At 43.6% G+C, this 25,262-nt stretch overlaps 1 protein-coding gene across 1 annotated transcript in view; it reads right to left on the reverse strand.

Moving 5' to 3' along the window:
* The window catches only part of HAUS1 (HAUS augmin like complex subunit 1), a 983,957-nt gene that overhangs the window by 587,425 nt on the left and 371,270 nt on the right, over positions 1 to 25,262 (reverse strand). The gene's annotated exons all lie outside the window — the stretch shown is intronic.

Raw genomic sequence — 25,262 nt, forward strand, 5'->3', positions numbered from 1 at the left:
GAACAAAAATTTGTATGGGACACCTATCAGCTAAGCAGGCAAGGTCCTCCTTCTCAGAGAATGATGCTGGTTCAACGACAGCTTCTTGTAATAGTAGATGTGAACCATCTTGGTGCCTGGCTTGGAAGCCTGGGAATATGTTAGGACTCTGGCACTGTTTTATGCCTATTTTGAAGAATTGAAGGCTGTAGGAAACTCCATGTCCAGATACTTTTACTTTAAACTGTCACATACAATATAGACCCCCACCAAAGGGCTTTAGAGATGGAATTTCATGCAGGAATGGTGTGCTAAAGAGAACATGCGAGGTGACCACGTTACCCCATTCTCCTAGGCCTTGGGTTCTTAAGTCGAAACTCCTTTTCTCTTGCTGACCAAGATACTCCAATTCAACCCTAAGTCTTGGGCTTCAATGTAACAGGACTAAAGATTCAAAGGCAGAGAGTGGAACAAACTGGGGATTTAAATTTGAGTTAAACTTTAGAAACTCAATCCATTTGTATTTATTGATGGCCCATATGTGCTCGGCATAATATGTAGAGCTCTTTAATAGAAGGGTGCCAAAGAAATGGAAGACATATTTTTTTTTTCTTATGGAAAACCATCTAGAGGTGGAGGAAGTACCAGGTTGTAGGAACCACAACTTCTCTCTCTTGGATTCCCTCCAGTCCACATGATTTTTCATATAGGGTTTCATATGCAATACCTGGGTCAGTATATGACCAGACAACCAATGAGAAAGTAGACTATAGTGAGATGTCTGCTTTTTAAAGCAGTACTTTTTTTGCACAAGGTTAAATAGCTGTTTTGACTGTGTTAATTTTCTCACCAGTAATTTTGTTTCAGTTATTGCTGCCTAACCAACAGCCCCAAACTACGTTTTTCTCATGATTCTGCAGGTTAGGAATTTGAGCAGGGCTCTTGGCTGGGAGGCTGTTTTGTTCCCTCAGGTCACTTAGCTTCATTCAGCTGATGGTAGGGCTGGAAGAAGTCTTGATTCTCCTCTACGTGGCCTCTCTCTCTCCATGTGGTATCTGACCACTCAGAAGTCTAGCCTATACTTCTTTATAGCCACTAGCTTCCCCAGAAAGCACAAAAGTGGAAGCTTCTGTTCTAAACTTGAAATTGGCACAGTGCCATACATAGTTTACCATACATAGTTTGTTAGTCAAACAAAGTCATGAGGCCAGCCCCAGAGGCGGTGAACTAGCCTCTGCTTCTTGATGATAGGAGCACACAGGGAAAGGAAGAATTGATGGCAGTCATCCTTCGGTGCTATCTAGCACAGATTTGACTTTTTTTCAATTAATTGAATAGATTTTGAGACTCTAAGTAACTTGAGTGCAAGGATCAGGGTTTGTTCATCTGTGTATCTCGACCATCTTCCATGGTTCTGGTTCAGATGGAGCCTATCAGGGTTTGACTGATCCATGTGTGTTTGTGTGTGTGTGTGTGTGTGTGTGTGTGTAAGTGGGGGGGGTGGAGAAATGGGGTTCCTACTGGCTGGATAATTAATTCATGAAGTAAACTGAAATAAAGAACAACTATTTGTGATTTATGACGCTGTGGGGTGAGTGCTACTGGACAATGTGGATGTTCGAAGGTCTTCAGTCCGGGGAAGGTAACTGGTAGGATCCCAAGACGTCAGGATGTCAGCGAATCTTTCTCTACATCAATTTTGAAGTCAGATTTGAAATTACAGGAATAATATTGAAAGCTTAATGGCAGCTTTAAATATCCACCTCCCTGTATAAATCTAGAACAATCTTATGCCTTCCAGATAAAAAGGGATACCTCTTGGGAGTAATTTCTGATATGTTTTTGAAATCTTTGCATATAGACCCCCCCCCCCAAACCTATTGTGAGCAGTCGTACCCTTGGTCAAAAGAGTAAGTGTGGCCTGAAACCAAACCTGTTCCACAAGTTAGCATGGGGCTGCATCTACCTGGAGGGAGGAGGAGGTAATTCCCACAAGGATGTCATAAGGGCCTTTTAGCCTAATGGTGGCCCTATGGGCATACACATGCATTTACACACATGTACACACACAGTTTTCTGTCCTTGATTACAGGATGATGCTCCCAGGAGGCAGTGTCAAGACGTCACATCAATAAAATCTTTTTTTTCTTGGAAAGAGCTGTTGATTTGATCACAAGAATAGCTTTCTAGGAGAGAAATTGTGGGTAGTAGAGAAGAGTTATGAACTGTAATCATTCACATTTGTATGTCCATTTACAGGTTTGTAAAGCACTTAAAAATATATCATTACATTTAATCCTCACAATTCTATGACATAGATACTGAGCTTTACAGTTGAGAAAAATAGACTTAGAACAAATTATTTGCCTAAATGGACATGGCTGCTATAAGTATCCAGGCTAGAACTTAACCTGAGGCTTTGGACTCCAAATGCCACATCATTCCCATATCATGAGTCTGTAGAAAAGACTTAAATGTATTTATTTTCTCTAAATGTCTTTCTTCTTGCAAAAAAGTTGAATAGATTAAGGCATAAATTGAGTAATTTATGTAATTCTATTGCTATTGCTAACTTTAGGGGAAGCCTGTCTTGCTTTTATCTTAAGCTGTTTTCTCTAACACCATCAACATCATCTACAATAAATGAGACAGCTAAGGGGGTGTGAGTTAAGATATTTGAGATAAAAAAATGGGATCATAAAGGCAACTTTACTCCTAATCATCTCAAGCCTTGGAATTTTGAGTGTCATTCAGGAGCTGAGAGGTGCCACCTAAGGGCTCAGGATTCTATTGCTCAATAGAACCTTGATAAATCTGCTATCCCAACCTCTCTCATCAGAACAGGAAGCACCTAAATTCTCCAGGACAGACAGCCAAACTTCATTTTCTTGGAAGATTCTTGGGAACAGATACTGGAAGATCTTAGCTCTGTCATTCACCAACTCTGTGACTTTTGGGCAAGTCATGCCCCTCTCTGGGCCTTACTTTTCTGGTCTAAACAATGAAGGTTTTGGTAGATTACTTCTATGATCCTTGTAGGTCTGACAGTTTTTGTTTATAGCCTTCCATTAGTATCCATCCAGTGTCCCTTATTCTGATTTTCAAGAATCTTCTTCCTGTCTGATTCCTCCTTCCATGATTAAGTTTTCTCTATTCTTGCTCTATTTGGGGTCATGGTGAAGTTCTTAGCAACTTCCTCCTTGTCCGTGAGGTTCCTGATCCAGACTATTAGAAAAGAATCCACCCTACTTTGCCTGGCTCAGGCCTTACAATCTGGCTCTGTTTGGCTTGTCCACAGTGTATTTCCCCTTTCTCCTCCCCACGAACTTTCTGTTCCAGTGACGTCAGAATTCTACCCATCTTTCCCCTCTATATGACTCAGTTCTCTAATATTATACACCCTGTGATCCCTCACTGACCTCTCAAGTTCACTCCAAAATCAATTCTTATTAGAAGCAATAGCTTGGCCCTACTGTTTTCCATTTACTGGATATTCTGGTTATTTTTCTTTACTTTCTTTATTTTTCCAAGTAAATTACAAGCTACTTGACTCAGATATCCTGTGATTCTTTCTTCTGTATCCATCATGCTAAGCACATGTAGTCTGGTGTTACTGATTGGTGAGGATGTCTGAAAGCACCAGCCTATGGGTTAGTGCCTTCAGAAAAGCCTGCGTCTCAGGCACCAGAATTAGGAATGAACATTTTGCTGCAGCATCAAGGCATCCCAACAATGACTTCTGGCCGTGCCACACAAGGTTCTCTCAGATCATAGCAGCTAAGAGGATTTTTTTATTCCCTTCAGCTGGACAGGGAATTCCAGTGACTAAAAACCATGAGGGGTCACTGTTGGGAAGAGAATAGTTGTGCAGGCTAAGATACACTGCACTAAAGACCCTCCCTGCATAACCCAGATACGTATAGCCACAACGTGAATTCATTTTCTCTGAAGCTATCCCTTATGTGGAGAACGTTACAATATCTTACTGCCTTCTTCCTTTATTTAACCAAGTAAAATGATGCTTTTATTTACCATTTAACACTTTTAAATTTTCTTGTCTTTTTGCTTACAAATACCCTTTGAGCTACTGAATTGATTTTGGTGAGATTTGTTACACTATGAAAGAGTCTGAAGATGCACCTGGAATTCCATCATGTCTCAGCAAACTCCTAGAAACAAAATGGCCACCACCAACTTCTTTAAAAATGGCACATCTCCCGCAAATTTGAATTTGTGCAATTGTAAATGGGGAATTGCTATTGCATTGTGACCCATTGTATGTTCATGGGTCATATGGACACAAACAGAAAATACACTCCTGCTCTTAGGAAGCATCATCTAAAATGTGATAACTCTTGGGCAGATCTACCAAATGCTAATTGGAATGCATTGCAAATAATTCAGTTAAGTTTGTGAGCATTTTGGAATGACCATGGGTGATACAAGCATATTTTTTTTTATGACTAGTGTTTAATAAAAGTCATTTCTGTGTCTGGGCCAAGGGCTTTGGCACATGTTCAGAACAAGTCAAAGGAGTTAATAACCAGTAATAAAGGGAAATGGAGCCAAGGCATATCTAAGCTGCATATCTCTAGGGATCTTGGAAGTGGTAGGAGACATTCCTCAAGACATGCAGGGTGGATGCACCAGCAGCACTACAGTCACTTACTTCAAGCCTAATCCATTCAACCTTTCCCAAGAGAGGAGTCAGGGAGACAGAAGTCCAGGGATGAGCCCATGAAGTCCTGTTTCATTTGCTTAGTTTTATGATTAACTGCAAGATACTGCATTTGATTCATTACCAATAGAAGCCACATTAAAAAAATATCCTAGTTAGGTCAGAGGGAAAATTTTTATAGGATGGACAAGGAGCTGAAGGGAGGACAGCTATGTGTGTGTGTGTGTGTGTGTGTGTGTGTGTGTCTATATGCAAATATTTCAAAAACATCTTGGGAATTACCCCCAAGAGGTATCCTTTTTATCTGGAAGGCATAAGATTGGTTTAGATTTAAGCAGGGAGGTGGATATTAAAAGCTGCCCTTAAGCTCTCTGTATCATCCCTGTAGTTTCAAATTTGACTTCAACATTTCATCTTGATACTAAGGAGATGCTTTAAGTCTCCTGAATTAGTCCTACCAGAAATCTCACCAAAGTTGGGAGAAAACTTTCCTTCAAACTCCAAATGATAGGGTGAGGAGAAAAAGGCAGGAAAAAGGGCAGGGGCTGGTGGGGCCATGGTGTCTACATCTTATTTTTCATATGGAGCAGCTGAGGCCAGAGAAGGCAGGTGAGGCATTTAAGGGCTTAGCAGAGTTAGGTCTACACCTGTGTGTTTTCATATCCAGTCCTGTGCTCTTTCCATGAAGATGTCACTTACCCATTTCTCTAAATGAGCCCTGAACTAAGAAGAATGAAATGCCAAAGTTTCATGTGTATGCATCACCTGTTAGCCTTCTGATGTAGACACATAGGGCTGGATGGGAAACTAGGTTCAGTGTACCTTGCCTACTGTAGGTGATCAGGCTGCTCTGGGCTTCCTTGAGGGCTATGTCCAACACTTCCTGTCACCTCAGGTCTAGCTGGGCTGGTCCCACACCCTATCAGGGCACATTCCTCTCACTGCCTTTGTCTTTTCTTTCTCGCATTCTGTTCACACCCTGCTGGGTCTTCAAGTCCCTACTGAAGTCAATGCAATGCAATGGGATTGAACAAGCATTTATTGAGGACCTCATCAGTACAAAACATTGGGTAGCCAGACACTTGTTGAGGTGTTGAGGGCACTAAGTGAATAAAATACTCTCCATTCAAGGTTCAAGAGGAAGACAGGTCTGTAAACAGTCAAGTCTCACAGCCTGAGGCTGAGAGTAGTAAGTAATAAGGATCACTTATTGAGCACCTACTAAGGACCAGGCTCCATCCCAGGTGCTTTATACTTGTTACTGCCAATCCTTACAATAGCTAGGAAAGACAGGTATTAGAGGCAGCCCAGAGTATTCGGGTGAGCTCCAGTTTTGTGTCCAGTCCTGAGGTTCAATTCAACTCTATCCTTTACAAATTATGTGTCTTTGGGGCAACTTTCTTAATTTTTCTGTATCTCTCATTCTCTTATCTGAAGGATGATAACAAAATATTCTTCAAAGGACAGATGTGATGATTAAACAGTAAAAGGCACACAAACGGCCTGGTGTAGGGTAGGTTCTTGACAAATGTGGCCAGAGATCTGGATGACCTGGGAAAAGCAAAATAGTACCCTTAAAGGAAGCCCTCAGTGGAGATCCAGGCAGTCACTATGTCACAGCAGAGGCAGGTGTCAGGTGGGGAGGGTTACGGGCAGGATGCATCATTTGCACTGGGTCTCTAAAGACAGGGGAGATTTCGTGGGGTTAAAGAATGATAATTAGTGGCCGGGCATGGCGGCTCACACCTGTAATCCCAGCACTTTGGGAAGCTGAGGCGGGCGGATCATGAGGTCAGGAAATCGAGATCATCTTGGCCAACATGGTGTAAACCCCGTATCTACTAAAAAATGTAAAAAAAAAAAAAAAAAAAAAAATTAGCTGGGCGTGGTGGTGGGTGCTTGGAATCCCAGCTACTCAGGAGGCAGAGGCATGAGAATTGCTTGAACCAGGGAGCCAGAGGTTACAGTGAGCTGAGATCATGCCACTGCACTCCAGCCTGGGTGACAGAGTGAGATTTCATCTCAAAAAACAAAACAAAACAAGACAAAACAAAACAAAACACTAGTGATGAGAGTACTCATTGCTGCTGCCCTGGGCAACCTGTCTTTGTGATACTTATCCACATCTCAAGGTATCTGGGTTGGGTTATTCAGACTCAGCACAGGGGCTGGGGCTGGAAGAACTTTCTTGGCATTTCCCTCCTTTATTTGATCCTTTTCTCAAATTGAGTGTAAAGTACAGTTCTCAGCAGCTGAGAAAGTGGAGAACCCCCACCCCACATCGCACCAGTGACTACTGTAGACCACAGCCGGCTGTAGACCACTTATGGGGTCATGATAAGACACTCTGCCCTCTCACCCAAGACTTAGATAGATCAATTTTTGGCTGCATGTGTGCCAAGCCATGGCATGCTCTGCATTGGAACTTAGCAGCCATGGGAACCCCAAGCAACCCAGATACTTAAACCAGATGTCCTCAACAAAATGGCCTCTGACTTCTATTGACCAAGGCAACAGGGTATAGCTGTTTGGTGATATCATTTTCTAATGATCCACGTGTTAATAAGAATTGGGAAATCCAATGAGAGCCTGAGTAAAGTGAGCAAGCAAGCGAACAGAAATCTTCACACAACAAATAACAACCACAACAACAAGCACGCTGTACAAAATTCATGAATATTTGTGGTCTAGAATAAATGAATGAACATGAATGGAATTTCCTGAAGAAAGTGCTATTACCAAAACCATCATCTATTTTAGAGGTCGATAGAGGACTAGGCCTGTTTCCCGGGAACTGTCAGTGCAGAATTAAATGTGCTTTGTGGCATTTCCATTCCGGGTAGTGAGTTATGTAGGATTGTTCCCGCCCTGAGCTTGGGGCCATCTCCAGCAGAATGAGAGTCAGGGACTGAGGGATGGTGCCGGGAAGCTGCCGCTCTGAGGATGGCAGGGCTCAAACTCTCCCAGGTCTGCAATGTCAAGGGCGCACCTTCCGGGGTTACCTTCTGGAGTTTATCATGGCAAGCTGGACATTTTCTCATGGGCTCATAGTGTTTATGCTTCTAGGGCTTAGCTGTTTTGGATAGCAAGGCTAAACATAAAAAAATGCCTCCTTTTCACAACACATCATACCCAGAACTTGATGCTGCCAACTTTCCTACAGCACTTACTATTTCTTAAGGTGCTTTAACATGCATGCTCCCATTTGAAATCCCCAGTAACCTCATATGAAGGATGGTGATCTCCACTCATACAATGTGCAAACTAAAGGTCAGAAAGGCACACAACTGCCTTACATTGCTCAAGGGGCAAATAGTCCAGGCAGGATTAGTACATGAGTCTGCTGACTCCCAGTCCAGCACACTTTCCTCCATGGCAAGCTGCCCTCAAATGAGACATAGCTCAAAGAATAATGATGTCTAAGGCCAGTTGCCTCATAGACCTCTGGGAAAATGCCTCTTACCTTCTGGATGGACTTGCCCACATAATCAGCCACACCCCCTCCTGCCTCCCTCAGCTTAAGTCCCAGAATCACTTGGCTGTTTGGTACAACTGCATTTATGAGGGCCAGCTCCAGAGATTCTGATTCTGTAGGAACCTGCATTTTTGACACACTCACCAAGTGATTCTGACACACATTAAATCTCGCAACTTGCTGGTTTATGGAATACAATGGATTTTAAAGGTCAGTTGAGCCAGACATAGTCTCATATGTAAATCTGTTTCCTCGAAAGGTAATTTTATTTAAATAAGAAAGAAAAAGAAAAAAATGAAAAAGGAAACAAGGTTACTTTCTGGAGGTCTTTTCCAAAGTTATTGCTCATATCTCAATGTCCTCTCTCTTCTTTCCGGCTTCTCTCAATTTTCCAAGTCTTTTTTGTACCTTTCTTGTGTTACTCTCTCTGGTCCCTGAGCTGTAGCCTGCTTACGGTACTATCCAGTTACTGAGGGTCTCTCTTGTGTAATTCTCTATCCCTAACCCTGTGCACTCTTAGAGAATTATGTATTCTGTATTCCCAGTAGTCTTTAGCACAATGCCAGAGACTGCAAATATGTTTTTGCTGTAATCTTGGAATGAGTCATTCAACCCTGTTGGACTCAGTGCCTAACACAACTCTCCATCAGTAAGGATAATCAAGATGTTGTAGAAGCAAAGCCCATCATCAAATTGGCATTGAGTCCCCAGCAGGTTAAAGCCTCAACTAAGCTCTCAAAAATTCCCTTAAAAAACATGGGTGTACTAAGCATGACAGTTGACAGGTCACTTGATGTAGAACTGGGGTGATGGGAGGTGCAGGTCATGGTTCCAGGACATAGGTAGACCTGTTGGATAGTTATAGACACTACTCTTGCCTGGGCCAGCTGTTAAGATTCTAGAGTATTTCAGAGGACCTGGTGGGAGGAGGAAGGCCCACCCATTCCCATTGCTGGGGAAGCACCCAGACACCAAGGCCCTGTTACCTGTGCAGACTTTCTGTCATAATAATAATCATGATCCTAACAGCTTGTATATGCCCTGGGCTTTGCCACTTACTAAGCCTTTCCCTTATCTTTGCACAGCAACCCACAAATTAGATAGATTGTTCTCTCTGGTCTAGAAAGGAAGAAATAGATGTTCTTAAAATTATCAGATAGGGCCGGGCGCGGTGGTTCACACCTGTAATCCCAGCACTTTGGGAGGCTGAGGTGGGTGGATCACAAGGTCAGGAGATCGAGGCCATCCTGGCTAACATGGTGAAACCCTGTCTCCACTAAAAAAATACAAAAAAATTAGCCGGGTGTGGTGATGGGCGCATGTAGTCCCAGCTACTTAGGAGGCTGAGGCAGGAGAATAGAGTGAACCCAGGAGGCAGAGCTTGCAGTGAGCTGAGATTGCACCACTGCACTCCAGCCTGGGCAACACAGCGAGACTCCTTCTCAAAAAAAAAAAAAAAAAAAAAAAAAAAAAAAAAAAAATCAGACAGGAGATATTTGGCTTAGCCCCTGTTTGATTGCAGAGTTCACAAGTTGGGGTTTATGAGCTCTCTCCTCCTCCTTCATGCTTACTCTGTCCCCTTATTCCGGTTAGTTCTCTGGCAGGGAATCTTCCCCAGCTAGCAGCTAACAGTAAATTATGTGTCTGGGATTCTCCCAGGGGTGAGTGAGGGGTGTGTGTGTGTGTGTGTGTGTGTGTGTGTGTGTGTGCTCGTGCTTATGCATGGCCATGGGGGTTCTGAAGTGGGAAAGGAGGATCCAAGTTCAAAACTAACATTCGAGACTGTGTGAATGGGCAGATAAAGAATAATTTCCCCTGAGGGTTGTGCCTGGCCTTGGAGCATTCCATCTCCTACAAGAAGCAATCAAATGGAACTATGCTTGATTCAGGGGTAGCTAATCTACAAGGGAGATTTTTTCCTTCCACACCCCACCTTGCCTTCTGTTGCCTTCATGGGTTTCAGTTCATTTATACATGGATTCAGTTGCTTGTTAGTGTGCTCCGCAGTGCTTCCCTAAGGATATAACTCTGCAGATGGACGACATTTTAAATTTTATTTTCTTAGTATTACTCTTGGCTTTTTGGAGGATTTTTTTAAATGATTATTCCTCCTGATATTATTTCAGTTTCCAATTACAATGTGGGCATACTCTCGCACACTGCTATTTTGTAAATGGATGTATATGCTTATTATTAATTGACTCCCCAAACAGGCCACACACACTTGCATTAAATTGTGTATTATATTACTTGCATGCCACCAGGCTGGCCCCTTGCCAGTTGGGACTCTCAGCTTAACCAGAATCACAGTGGACACATCTCGGTTTCCCTGACACCTGTGCAAAACCACTTGCTTGCCCTGGGCTCTGCTCTCCAGGGAGAAGGAGCTAAGGTGGCCCTCTATTGAAGAGGTGTCAAAAAACCTGAGGTCCTCCTGCTCTTTTTTCCTAAGAAAAGAATTAGAAAAAAAATTCAATTTTAGTCACCTAGATTTTCCATCTTTTTCTGAAAACACAGAGGAAGGGCCAACTCTGGTCTTAATCCCTGACTATCAGTGGCCAAGTCCAGACACCAGCGGTTGGAGCCACTCCTCTGTAAAGCTTTTCCAGGGACCCCAGGCAAGTTAACAAGTCCCTTCCTCTGGGTTCTCTCTGACATGACTCAACTCCAACAGTTATAGGGCTGTATTACTTACTAATGTCTATTTCACCTCTGGACTGTGAACTTGGTTTGGGAGCTTTGCTTTCCACCAGCGTCCATGCTGTACTTGACAGTTGATAAATAGGCTGAATGAATGAATGAAGGAAGGAAGGAAGGAAGGAAGGAAGGAAGGAAGGAAGACAAATGCTATCATAGGGGAGTTAGCTGGAGTTTGACACTGGGTACATGTAAACAATGAATGTGTAATTTTTGAAGAGAATCATTATTCATTCAAAAATCATAGTATTTAATAGTATGAAAGCTGAAGTGTGTCTCACGTGGGGAACAGGGACTCTGTTTGCATCAGCTGTGAAATGAGATGGACAATCTCAAAGATGTTTCAGAGGCCTTGGAGCAACCCAGAACTGTGTGATGTAAGCCTTGTTAGGTAACAGTTCTTTTACAGACTAGGATTGGAATTGGGAAATATGTATCCTATTCCATTCCATAAAATGGAGTAGAAAACAGACTGAATCTAGCTGTTGTGTTATTACTGCTATTATTATTATTATTATTATTTTGGAGTTAAGATATCTAATTTAAGATGTCAAAGTTAAGGTATGGCATTAATTTGTAAATTCCAGTTCAACAATCTTCTATAGCAGTTACAATAAAGCACATTATTCTTACATCCCTTGCCCACTTGAGCAAGCTGTTTGTTTTCTAATTGTTCTCTATAACCAGTGAACTTCTATTTTTTGTACCCCTATGAACTTAAGCTAATATTTTCTCCCAGGGAAAGAGAGATTAAAGTTTTCAGTAGAATGCCCTAAAGTCCCAAAGGTAGAATTCCAGGCATCAGTCAAAAGGAGAGAAAGTCCTGGGAGGGAAGTTCAGGGTATGCAGTTCCTCGAGTTCCAAGATTTACCACTTCCAGCTAAGCATTGGTGGCCGCCTTCACCTCTGGGTGAGACTGGACCTGGCCATGATAAAGTCTGTCAGAAGAAGCAAATTTGGCAAGCTGGATAGCAGCATGAATGTTGATGCAATTCCAGCCTGAGGTTTAATGCCACAATTAAAAGAATAACAAACCCTCCTGCTGAGAAGCCTTTTGGCCACTCCAGACCCTTTAATTCCCATCAGAAAACAGCATGTCACTTCCAAGGGTTACCCACGACAGGGCTTGCTTCGGAGACCTAGAGGCATAATTATCTATTGGGAGGTGGGAGGCTGAGGTCAGCCTGGCTGGGGCAAGGGCCTGCCCTTTGTGCAGATATTGGAATGTCTCGGAATTCCTGCCAAACCCAATCAGCCAGGGCCGTGTCTCATGAGAAGTTACTTCGGGAGGTTATTAGTCTGCCCTGATGCTGACTCAGGCAGCCTTCCCTAAGCTAACCAGAGGCAGATGAATCTGTGGGAAAAGCTCTGTCTTCATTATGAAGCCCACAAGATGGAGGTGGGCCCTGAGCCCTCTGTGTCCTTTGGTGAGTTGTGCACATTGTACCGAACTGTGTGCTCCAGGAGAGCGGGGACCCTGCCAGTCTCATTCACCTCTGTGTCCCTGTGCCTAGTTCACAGACAGCACACAGTGAGAGCCTGGGGATAGAAGAAATAGCTCTCTCTGTCTGCACAGTGCTTTCTCTTCTCTTTTAGATACCGTTCACCTTTCAAGGCTCAAGTTCCACCCCCATGTGAAGCTTTCTCTGCTCACAGCAGCCCATTCTGATCTATTTCTTCACAGAGCACTGTGTCTCCTGGTGCCCACAACACTAACTTAACCCCCACTGGTTAATCTTGAAGCCGAGTGAGCTCCTTGGAGCCAATGCTTGTATTTCTCCCATCTTTACTGATAGCATCAGATACAATGTCTTTCACATGACAGAAATCAATGAACAGGAGAAACCTACAACCCTGGAGTGGGGAAGTGCTGCCCAGATCAACTAGGCCAGTGAGTTTCTAATTTTTTTCCTATAAGCAGAAAAAAGAACCCTGTGTTCTTTTCAAATGAATGACTGTGGAATCTCCTCCCCTGCATATAAAAGGTAAGAAGTTTGCTTCTTTGGGTTGAGGAACATACAGAGATTTGGAAAGCCCATCTATCTTTCTCTCCCACTCTCGTCCCTGGGGCAGCACTTGAAAAATCACAGATCTGTCCAGGACCTTCCTTTTACAAATGAGAAAGTTGAAGGCCAGAGAAATAGAGTGACTTGGCCAGGTTCACACACTTATTTTAGTGGCAAATTTGGGAGGGGGACCAAGGTTTTCATACTGTTACCTAAGTGACATTTCCATTCTATGACATTGACTAACTTTTGGCTGAAAGAAAGAGAAAGGAAAGAAGGGAAGCAGGGAGGGAGGAAAGAAAGGAAGGGAGGAAGGAAGGGAAACAGTAGCAAGAGGGGGAGAGAAAGGAAATAAAGGAAAAAATATATATTCAATACATCATGGGAGAGTTTACTTTCTTCTCTCTGACCTCAGCATCAACACAGCCTTATTCTTGGTATAGCAGAGCTCCTCTCCTGTTAAAAGTTCAAAGATTAAGTTTTGTATGGAGAATTTCAGAAAAGAAATTTAGGTACAGATATTAATGATTAACTCAAATAGTTATTAATACTAAAACTTCACATTGCCTATCAACTTGAATTCTGACAGTTAGTAATTCCTATAGTTACCACAATGGCTTGGGTATTTGAAGCTATGTTCCAGAGATAACTTCAAGGAGGGCATGCAGGCATGCAGAGCAGGCCCTGCTTCATTTATGAGAACAGCTTGTCTGAATCCTTCTTTCTATGGTTCTGTTTGTTGTGATGTGTGGTTTTCTGAAGTACAAACCCAATGATTGCACCAATTTGTGCCTTTGCCCAGGCCTGCTCTCCCAGGCCCCACGTGTCTACATCCACAGGGATGAGTTGCAGAGTTTGCCTGAGTGTCAGCTGGGCTATGCCTGCTTTTTTTCTTCCCTCCATGTCTGCAGAGTGGGGCCTCCTCTTCTTTTCTAGATCCTGCTCCCCTTTCAAGGCTCAAGTTCCATCCCCATGTGAAGCTTTCTATGTTCACAGCAGCCCACGTGCTGATCTCTTCTTTCTCAGAGTATTGTGTCTCCTGGTGCCCCCAACCCACACTTAACCCCCACTGGTTCTGTTGATTCCTTTGTGCTCCATTTCTCAGTCTACTTAATGAGAAAACGGAAGCTCAGAAAGATTAAAAGACCTGCCCAAGGCCAACCCGGCTAGTTAGTATTAATCAAGCTTAGAACCCATGTTTTTGATGCCAAATTGACACTCTGTCTACACTCTATAATCATTGCTCTTTAAAATTCATTTTAGCTAAGTGAGGCTACCGTCAGTATGAAAAAGCAGTTACTTTAAAATCATAATATCCAGATTTCATAGTTGCATTAAAAACACTTGAAATCTTCCATTTTTAATCATTCATTTGAACAAATATTTATCCACAAACTACTTAGTGTCAGACACTGTTGTCATGCCAGGTACATACTGCAGGCCTCTTTAACGTGTGTGAATGGTATGCTAATTCTGCTCAGTCAGCATGTTCTCCTCCACCTATTCCAGGAAAAATCAGCGCTGTCAGGATGCTTCATGGGGTTCTTGTTTTCTTATTGTGTTTCAAGAGAATCACTGAACTTGGTACTTGCATTTCTATTTGATAAAATGTGGAACAGGGGAAATAATATAGCCATGATAGGTATAAATAAATCAATATCATTAATATATTAATGATATATTAATAGCCACCCAGTGCAGTATAAGCAAAAGTGAGTTTGTGGTAGTTACTACATGGGTGTTTCCCCATCTACATTTTGAGGGTATAAGTTGGGCTTTACTCATCTTTGTATTCCTCAGAGCATGAAAACTTGCACATCATAGATGCTCAATAAAGTTTGCTGATTGCCAGGTATGCCTCTTAATATTACCTTATGCTTACCAAGGAATATAGGTCAGGCCTACATTAGGATGCTCACCTAATGTAGGCATCCACAGCATTGTCTAATAGATCCACAGCGTTTTCTGATACCTCAAGTTCATCGACAAGGCCAGTTTTAAGGGATTGTCTAGCTCTGATATGGTTTGGCTCTGTGTCCCCACTCAAATCTCATATTGAATTATAATTCCCAGTGTTGGAGATGGGGCCTTGTGGGAGGTGATTGGATCATGGGGGTGGTTTCTAATAGTTTAGCACCATTCCTGTAGTGTTGTCACATGATGGAGTTTTCACAAGATCTGGTTGTTTGAAAGTGTGTAGCATCTTCCCTTTTGCATGCTGTCTCTCTCCCATCAGCCATGTGAAGACGTGCCTGCTTCTCCTTCACCTTCCACCATTATTGTAAGTTTCCTGAGGTCTCCCCAGAAGCAGAAGCCTGTACAGCCTACAGAATCATGAGCCGATTAAACCTCTTTTCCTTATAAATTACCTAGTCTCAGACATGTCTTTATAGCAGTGTAAGAATGGCCTAATACAACTTCCATGTATCATCCTTGGAAAAAATGTTTTTTTCCATCTGCTGGCTGATGCTATTGGTTTGATTAGGACCAACATTTTAGTTCCAGAGATGAAACTAGCAACTGTAAATTAGAAAGGGTAGGATCCCTACCTGAAAATGAACATGAACGGCACAATTTTTCACTATTCCAGGCAGAACATTCTGTGTGTTGGGTGGAGAAGGAGGTGGAGATGTTTCCTTAATCTGTGGGGTCCCTGTGGAAACTGGGTCTATTTTTGGCTGATCAAGAGAGAAACTTCCTCCATTATGGGTCTGAGATGGTACAGTAAGAATGAAACAGATCATATAAGTATCTCATATCCTTAGGTCACCCCAGAGATATGTCTTTGTTTCCCAACTATTTGTGGGGCCACAGCCCTAACTCTTATTGAGAATGCTGGGACATCTGGAGCCAGGCAATAGAGGCACAATTCATCCACAAATTCTTTATGTATATATGGATAAAATCTAAACACTCTTACCCTTCAACCTTTACATTTGGGACTACATTCAAACTTCTATGTATCATAGTCAACTTCTGATTACAGTCCTATTGGCCTCAACTAATTTAGAAGGTGGTGTGACCAAAGAAAGGAAGTCCCATTACACAATGGAGTGTGTAGTGTCATTCCAATGTAAGTAACATTAAAAAATATGCTTTTTTCCTGGTATATATTCCCTCTAGCTTCTCATCAATACAATGATGCTGAAAATTTCTTTATCACGTATTGGGCGATAAGGCTTAAAATGAATGTTTCTCTGAGAAAGGGAACATCATGCTTTATATTTACATAAGGTAAATGACAGGTTTGAAAGTTTTTCTACAGCAGATTTTGATCCAGAGACACGCAGAAAGAGTTAGAAGTAAAATCTGGGGAGAAGGTGGTATATAAGATCAAGATATCCTCCAGAAGGAATCTGAGTAGAGAGCAAGTGTTTGCTAAAAGGTGACCCTGCTAATCTTCATGGTAATCCCCATGATATAAACTCTCAGGATACCACTTCACTGAGGCTGTGGTGCAGCCATAGAGTAGTGTAGCCATTGTTGGTGACGACATAGGCTAATAGTAAGTTTCTGAGGCCCATCTACACAGAAGCTTGGTCAACAGAGACCCTCAAAGAATCACTTGCTTGATCACACCCTGAGTAGACAGAACCTTGGATTTACCTACAAGTTACTGACAGAAAGTACTTGAAAACATTCTGAACTAGCCATGGCCCTGGTTGTTGAGAAATGATGTCTGGGAATTCCACTCTGCCTTCCCACCCTTCCAGCTTCCCCCAGTCCAGTAATGGCCTTGTGATCTCATCCTCTAAGACAGATTTTGCAGGCAGAGTGAGTCTGATGTATGTAAATCTTGTGCCCTCGCCAGACTCTCCCAGGGAGGCTGCCTTGAAGAAAATCTATTGCCCTAATCAATTACCAAACTTCCAAATGAAATAGATTGTTCTCTCTTGCTGGAAGACCATCAGGCTGTCATTTTTCTTGGTAATGAGCAGCAGTGCAGGAGGGGAATTGCACTTTCTCTGTGGCACTGGATGAAGGGTTCCAGGAAGCAAGGGCTGACCAGGAAAGCGGGGAGTTACCTGCCAAAATGATGGAAAGGTATCTGGAAGCCTCTCTCTCCTTTAAATTGTACTCCAACAAATTTCTCTTGACTCTTTAGTATGCATCAGGCAATTTTCTGGGTATGGCGAATGTAAAATTGAAGAAGGACTCTTCTCCCTGGCCTAGGTATTACCCATCTGACCTTGATTTTTTTTTCCTCCACTCCTTCCGTGCTAGTCTGGTTCACTCCTAATTCCTGAGCTATACCTGAAGAGGACAAGAACTCATTTGGGAGCCTTACCTCCACCATCTGATGGGGACTGGAATTCATCTGTTGCCCAGGGATGCTCCATGGATATTGGTGTATAGTCCCCAGGCATTTCTCTTTCTGCTGAAACGTGCTCCTGTACATGCATCTGGGCTCCTGCCTTGGTTTACCCATATAGCGTCTTTAATCCATTTTGGGCTTGGAATAGCACCTCAAACTTTAGTCTGTTTGCCTGGGCTCTACCTAGGTTCCTTCCCTGAGAGCTGAGAGTCCATTTTTCTACCTTCTTCTTTCTTCAGGGTCAATGTCTTGATGCCACAGTCTACCTGTCTTCAAACACTGCTCCTCCTGTGAGTATTTTCTTGCCCTAGTGCTTTATCTCCCAAAGTGAACTCCCTGGTGTGCCGATGGAGGCTTGAACCCTGTGCAGTATCACCAAGTACCTTGGGATCTGTACTCTTCATCCAAAGTACTTTTTATAAGGACCCTTCCAGGGAGAATACTTGACACAAATGGAAGAACACGTATGGGTAGAAATTGGGACACTCAGGTTAGTTTCCTCTTCTCTTTGCATCGAGTTTTAACTTCCTTCTTTCTCAAGCATATACACCTGAGACCCTAGCTCATCCTGCAAGCTTTTCCTGGTTATGGCACTTACTCAACTTTCAAGGTGCTCACTTTCCAAATGGAGAGACAGCTAGACATTTAACAGGTAAATATGAACCACTGTGATAAGGTAATCTGTAAAGTGTGTACTAAGTGTGGTGGGAGTAAGCCCAGGGAAGGGATGCAATAAAGAACAGATTGCAAGGAGACCTTAAGGGAGGAGTAGGAGTCGACTTAGGGGACAAGGGTCTTCTAGTGGATCCTAAAAGGATCCACTACTGAGTGATGTCAGAGAGTCTGAAAAATTAATGTTTAAGCTACTATATAAATTCTAGAATTTCAGAGATCCACTGCCCCAAAATATAGAGGTGTATCAATATTCTCCCCATAGGAGCTATAACCTAGTTGGGGAGGAAATTTTCTCACTCTTTACAGAGTAAATAGTGAAACAATAATTAAGGCTGTACATAATAAAGTGCTACTTTAAATAGAAACAAGTGCCAAGGATGTATCAAGTTCAAAGATGCCTGGGCCAGATAATGCCCCTTGCAGAAGGCTGGGAAAAAAGAAAAAAAACACAATAAAAGGGAAATTAACACAGGAGCTAGGAATGGGGACCTTTCTGCTGTCTGCAAATCATATGATGTGGATGGCTGCCCTCTTGGCCTCTGCCCTGTAGAGGACTCTCTTGGATTTTCAGGAGAGGAGGGGGAAAAAGAAGTCTTATTAAAAATAACAGCATTTCTGGTGTGCATGTGTGTGAGTGATGTGTGCAAAGACACATTTAACAGTGCAGCCTCTCTGAGCACTGGCTGGTGGGGAAGAGCCCTGAATGCAAAGTGAGGCAAGTGGCCTTTGCAAATGCCAGCTGGAAACACTGCTCTGCTGTGTAAGCAGGACAAGAACAAGCTAGGGAACTGTCACCACTCCAAACAAGTTCTCTCAATGACGGGATCAGCTGGCTGTTCTGAGAGGAGCTTTGGGCATCTCTATGCCTCTCTCTTGGTGAGTAGAAACCCAAGTATGGGGAGCATGGCTGAATGCCTTTTGATTCTGCCACTGGGTGGGACACTGGCCTAGGTCACTTTCGGGAGGCAGAACCCTGATCAGCAAGCAAAGGGGAAGGCAATATTGTGACATTCCATGAAAGAGTGGGCCAGGCTGTCCTACTGTGGGCACCTCTCCACTGGTGGCAGGGTTGGACTGAGGGTACTCCCTGCCTCCACAGTAGGAGCCACATAGAGGGGCCTGGGAGTGTAGAAGAGCCTGGTCTTTGGTTCTGCACTCCTTCTCATTTTCCGCCAAACCTACACTTAGTATGACTTGGGGGCACAGATAAATCACTCTATGAGTTGCATGACCTTAAGGAGCTTACTTTATCTCAGAGAGACTCATTTTTTTCCTCCTCTATCACACGGGAATTGTAATGACTACTGTAAAACACAAATCTGTTGTCACATTTAAGTGTGAGAATAATTATAAAAAACAGCACCTGTAAGAAGCCATCACAAATGCTCACTTCCATGTCCTTAATTTTACAGATAGGAACTCGGAGCCTCAGAGAGATTAAGTGTCTCCCTTGAAGTTGCCCGTCAAAGATGAAACTGAGGTTGGAACCCGGGAAGGACAGTGAGGAGGTGAGGGAGAAATGCTTGGGGCTTGGCTCTGCCCCTAACAGGGGGTAGGATTATGGACAACCCCTCCACTCAGGTTTCAGGTTCCCTCTCTGTTAGGGGTCTCTTGGGTTCTAACATGGAACCAGCAATGCTCCTTTTTCTATGGAGCAGAGGCCCAGTCCATGACCTACAGAACTCTGCATTCCATAGAGAAGTCACAGTGTGGACCCTGGATCAGACATCTCTACAAAAACAAAGTTCATCACAATGGAACTTCTCAAGGGCTTTGGCCCCTGGAACCTCCCTCGAGAACCATCCAAGGGAGGCAGGAATGGGGGCCCACAGGGTGCAGAGCGGCGGCCACTTGAGTGGCAGATTGCTGACACCATGTGACCTGGCTTCCTAGTCTCAACTTTTCCATTCTGTCTAGTTTATTTTTCCTTCCCTGTCCCCTCCATGACCTGAAATGCTGTCACAACCATATCTGGGCTTTTCTGTAAATGTCTTTTTTTTTCCTTTTAAACTTTGATTGCTTTCATGCTAATAAACTAGAACTGAGGCTCACTGAGACAAGAGAAGTAGGTTTCCCTGAAAAACATTTATGGGTATGTAACAGAAAGAGATAGAGACTGAGACAGAAAGACAGAGGTAGGGAAAGAGAAAACCACAGAAAGGACACTTATGGAGAATTTGAAAGAGAGAGAGACAAGCAGGTATTGATGGCCAGAAAGACATATATATATGGAGGAGATGACTGAGATAAATTTAGGCAGAGACAGGGAGATTTGTTCCATCTCCTCTTGAGTTCCTATCTACAAAGAGAGATGTGATGGAAACAGTCGAATCCACAGATGAGCTGGGTAAGACTGGGCAAGGTATCCCATGAAGGGACACATAGAGTCTTCATTTTCCTTCTACTTCTTGGAAAAGTTTGCAAGAAAATCGGATCGAAAACTCGACCTGCAGTCTGGGTAAGACTGTGGGGACAAGGTCCTTATCCAATCTGATGGTAGACACCTATTGAGAGTAACTGTGTTCATTTTTTAGGCAGAAAAATGTACTTCTGCTGCTGTTTGGGGAGCTGGGACATCTTCCAAGGGACTTTTAAGCAACTTGACCAGTTGACAGGAATGGTGAGAGTGTCCCTGTACATGTAAGTCCCATCAGACTCCTTTGCTTACTGCAAAGTAAAATAAGGAAGCAGAAACATACCAAGAATAAATAGGAACCGTGAGTCCAACTGAAAAACATGTTCAGGGGTGGCCCAGGACAGTCATGGGAAGTCCTGAGTTCTGGGTCATCTATCCTAACATTTTGCCTTAGATGGATCTGAAGGTTTGGGGGATGCTGGCATTGTTATCCATGAAATCAACTCAAAGGTCATCTGTCAGCCCCCAATATCTTGATAATTTGTAATTCTGTTTACATGTTTACATATTTTTGTCTCATTTGCAGGACCAGATTGTTAATTCCCTGGAGCAGGCATTTTTGTATGTGCAAGATGCCTTGAACCTAGTAGGCCTTTGATAAAGTCGAGTTGAGGGACTGGGCCAGTGTCAGACAACTTCCAATGGCCCATCAGAATGGAGGGATTCCAGAAGGTTGGAGGTGACCCATCTAAAGGATACTGGCCATCCTACAGAAACATCTTGTAGAGAGTTGAGCACCCACGAGTGGGCTGGCAAGCAAAGACAAGATGAGGCTGTATTAGTCCATTTTCACGCTGATGATAAAGACATTCCTGAGACTGGGTAATTTACATAAGAAAAAGGTTTAATGGACTTACAGTTCCACGTGGCTAAGGAAGCCTCATGATCATGGCAGAAGGTGAAAGGCACATCTCACATGGTGGCAGACAAGAGAAGAGAGCTTGCTCAGAGAAACTCCCCTTTTTAAAACCATCAGATCTTGTGAGACTTACTCACTATCACAAGAACAGCATGGGAAAGACCTGCTCTCATGATTCAGTCATCTCCCACTGGGTTCCCTCCCACAACACACAGGAATTCAAGATGAGATTTGGATGGGGACACAACCAAATCATATCAAAGGCCCTGTCCTCTTCCAAAGACTAAGAGAGGAAGAGAAGAGTCACATCAAGAACCCAAGTGAAGACTGGCCTGTAAACAAGTCAACACAGGGAAGACTCAGGAGGTCAGCCCCAGCTGGAACATGAGATCTACGCAAAGCAGTGTTTCAGAGTGCTGAGATGCCTCTGTTGAGCATGTTGGATGATAGTTTCTAAGTATTCCAGTCTTTCTTACCTTTGAGATAAGCAGAGTACATGGAATCTATTTTAAGCTTGCATTACAGGATTGGAGTGGTACCTGGCAGGCTCTTGTTTATGCAGGGATATTTGCCCCAGTGCCAGATTCCCCCAGATTGCCATGTTTTTCTAGTTGGTTCTTCTTACCTTTTTCTCACGGTTCCTATTTATTCTTGTTGTATGTTTCTGCTTCCTTATTTTACTTTGCAGTAAGCAAAGAGAGTCTGATGGGACTTACATGAGAGAGAGTTACAGGGACACTCTCACCATTCCTGTCAACTGGCCAATTTTATTCATTTCTCAAGTAGCTTAAAAGTCCCTTCCTCCAGGAAGATGTCCCAGCTCCCCAAACAGCAGCAGAAGCTCCTCTGTACATTTTTCTGCCTAAAATACCTATCTCGCTGAACACAGTTACATGCTCAATAGGCTGCCTCTACCATCAGATTGTATGCCCACTAAGGACAGAGTCTGTGTCCGCACAGACTCTTTAGTGCCCAGGACTGCAAGGTGACAGCGAGTTTTCGATCCGTATTTATTTAATGTGGATGTGTGTAACCTGAGGGTGAGCCTGGTCTCTTCTATGGAGGAAAGCACTTCCCTTGATGCTAGACCCTGGCTATGGGGCAGAGGTTACCAAAGACTGATTTCTGGATGAGTATGGACATGGTGCTCCTGCAGTCCTCTCTGCTCCAGCCTGACTAGTTTCCTCCTTGTCACTCTCTCATCTGACCTCTGCACATTGATTTCTCTGCCCGGCCATCAATGCTCTCCCAACTCCTCCTCTTTAGCAACCTGCCCTTGAGTTCAGAGACCACCTCCCCTAGGACCTTCCCTGACTCTACTTGAACCCTCCCCTCATAGGGTCTGTAGTGCTCATTTCAGTGTGCATCTCACAGTGGGGACCCGGGGTTATGATGTCATCACCTTGTGTAGTTATAATCTCCCTTTCTTACACAAAAAAAGACAACACTGGAGCTGCAGGGATTCATAGACCTTGTCCTGTCCATCTCCCTCAATGTATAGGAAAGGACAGTGAAACCAGGGAGCTCAAGTGACCCCCTCGAGGAGATATAGCTGTTGAGTGGTGATATCCCCTTGAGGAGGGGGTAAGTCAGGTTCCCCTCAGGGGAGGAAAGTCAGGTCCTCTCACTTTATGTCCAGACAGATTCCAGTTCCTGTTGATTCCTAGGATTTTGTACACCATGGTACCCTAGCCCAGGGCTTGAATATCAGTTTCTTAGGACTGCTGTGACAAATTACCAATAATCTCGGTGCTTCGGCACAAGAGAAATTCATTCTTTCACAGTTCTGAAGCTAGAAATCCACAATAAGGTGTTGGCAGGGCCATGCTCCCTCTGGAGGCACTAGAGAAAAAATATTCTGGCCACTTCTGGCTTCTGGTGGCTCCTGGCATTCCTTGGCTTGTGGTAGCATCACTCCAATCTCTGCCTCTGTCTTCACATGCCCTTTTTCTTTCTCTCTCATGTCTTTTTCTGTCTCTTCCATTATTGGATTTTTGGGTCCACCCTATCTAGGATGATTTCATTTGGAGAGCCTTAACTTGTCTGCAAAAATCCTTATTCCAAATAAATTCACATTCCAAGGTTCTGTGTAGAGCTATTTTTCTTTTGAAGGGGCACAATTCAACCCACTACAGCTCAGAATTCAGCAAACACCCAGTTGCCACTGGATTACTGATGGATAGTCGCTCTGCTGGTGTGTGATCAGGCTAACTGGACAACTAGAGGAAGGGTCTGTGGAGGCGGTTGGGTTTGATGGGAAGAAGAAGGATGGGTTTTCTAAGTGAGGATAAAGTGGAGGGCAGGTCTCAAAGGCTGCAGGGAGCAGGACTCCTGGGAGACTTGAGGACAGGACCTCAGTTAGTGTGTGAGTCAGAGCTGGGAGGGTACAGGACTGGACCTGACACCTTCGAGGTCCCCCTGCATCCTCAAAGCTGGCTGTAGCCTTGAAGCTGGAAGCAAAATCTCCTGCTGGGAGGCTAGCAGACACTTTGCAGGAAGCAGTAAGCCTCCCTCCCTCAGAACATCTTTTTCAAGAAGGTGCTTTTCTGTTTTCAGCTTGGCCCCTCCCCACCTTAATTCTGCAGAGAGAAATCCACATCAGAATGGACAGGGTGAAGGCAAGTGGCCCCATCACACATCCCAGTCAGCTACTTGAGAGGAAAATGAGAGAGGAGGCAAGGCTCGGCTTTGTGAAACATGTAGGCGGGTCTGTACACAAACATCGGCTCATACAAATAAACCAAACCTGGCCAAAAATAACAGAAAAGGCAACAGATGCTTCCAATTAAAATGTCAACGTCTCCTGAGAAGCCGAGTTCTCACGTGGTGTGGGTGCTCGGGGGGCCGAGGACTACTGGAAGGGACCACATATGGAAATCTGTTTGCATTATACCACGTCCCAGATGCCACGTAAGACATTGGCCTGACCTTGCAATTAGCACATTGGCTGTTTCTGGGGTGAGGTATGTGGATGCAGGGAAAACTCAGAAAGTTGTGAAAGAGAGTGATTGTTCCTACTGGGTCCTATAGGAAGCGAGGGACCTAGGAGTATTCTCAGGGAATATTACTCTGTGGGTTTCCTCACCCCCTCCATCTTCTCTTTTTTGCCTCCATTTTCCCATATTCTTCAATGTCGTTATGAAAGGAAAATGCATTTACATGGATAGCAGGCAGTCTTAGTGGAAAAAGGCTGTCAAAGGCTGTCACAAGGATGTGGCAGAGGGCATGGGGGACAGAGGGACAATCCCTGCCCCACCTCCCCGTCTGCCCTTGGTGGTGGTGGTGGTGGTGAGGCGTGTAAGACACTGGACACACCCTGGACTGTCCAAACAGCCTCTCCCTAGCCTGCTGTGCTTCTGAATCCCTCATAAAATTGTTTCTTTCTGATTTGCTTTGCTGTTTACTCATCATAGGTTCTCATTTCCCTTTGATCCTAGAGTCACTTCGCTTTTATTTTTCCTTTCCTAACTCTCTTTCTTTCTAGCCCCATTGGGTAACTGCTAAGGAAACCAACAAAAGCAGCAAGGAAACAGTGGATTCTTTCCCAAATCTCACCATCTCATCAAATCAAGAGGGAGTGTGTATTTGAAAGGGTGACTTGTTCTGATAAATGAATCTCCTTCTTCTCCTAATTATTTTTATTATCATCGCTATTATAATAAAATCCACATTTTATAGCTAGAGTTCCAACTAGAGTAATGTCCGCAGAAAGGAAGAACAATGGGGAAATTAATGAACTGAATCCTCATTTGTGTTTCTGTAGGGGAAGATGATAATTTGTTGGTTTTAATAAGTTCCTAGATTGAGTTGCTTCCACAGGCTAGTGCTGCTAGACCCGGGTACCCATTGGGTAATGCAAGACGTGTAACTCAAATATTTTTATGTGGATTCAAACACATTTTCATTTCTTAATGGTCACTATTACTGACCAGATAAGAGAAAGACTTATCTGCATAAGGCAAACAAATGACTTGTTTTGACAACAGAAGCTTAAACAGGATGTTAATTAGCAGCCATAGAGATGGGAAGGTTCTGGATGGGAACAGTTATGCAGAAAAACCCACAGTATGGCTACTATGTACCAGAGTCCCATCCCTTACCATATGGCTGCGGTCTGGCAAATGGCTCGCTGGCAATTCATTACCATATCACTTGGAACTCA

The sequence above is a fragment of the Macaca thibetana genome, chromosome 18 (assembly GCF_024542745.1).
Source record: "Macaca thibetana thibetana isolate TM-01 chromosome 18, ASM2454274v1, whole genome shotgun sequence".
Classification (NCBI taxonomy): Eukaryota; Metazoa; Chordata; class Mammalia; order Primates; family Cercopithecidae; genus Macaca; species Macaca thibetana.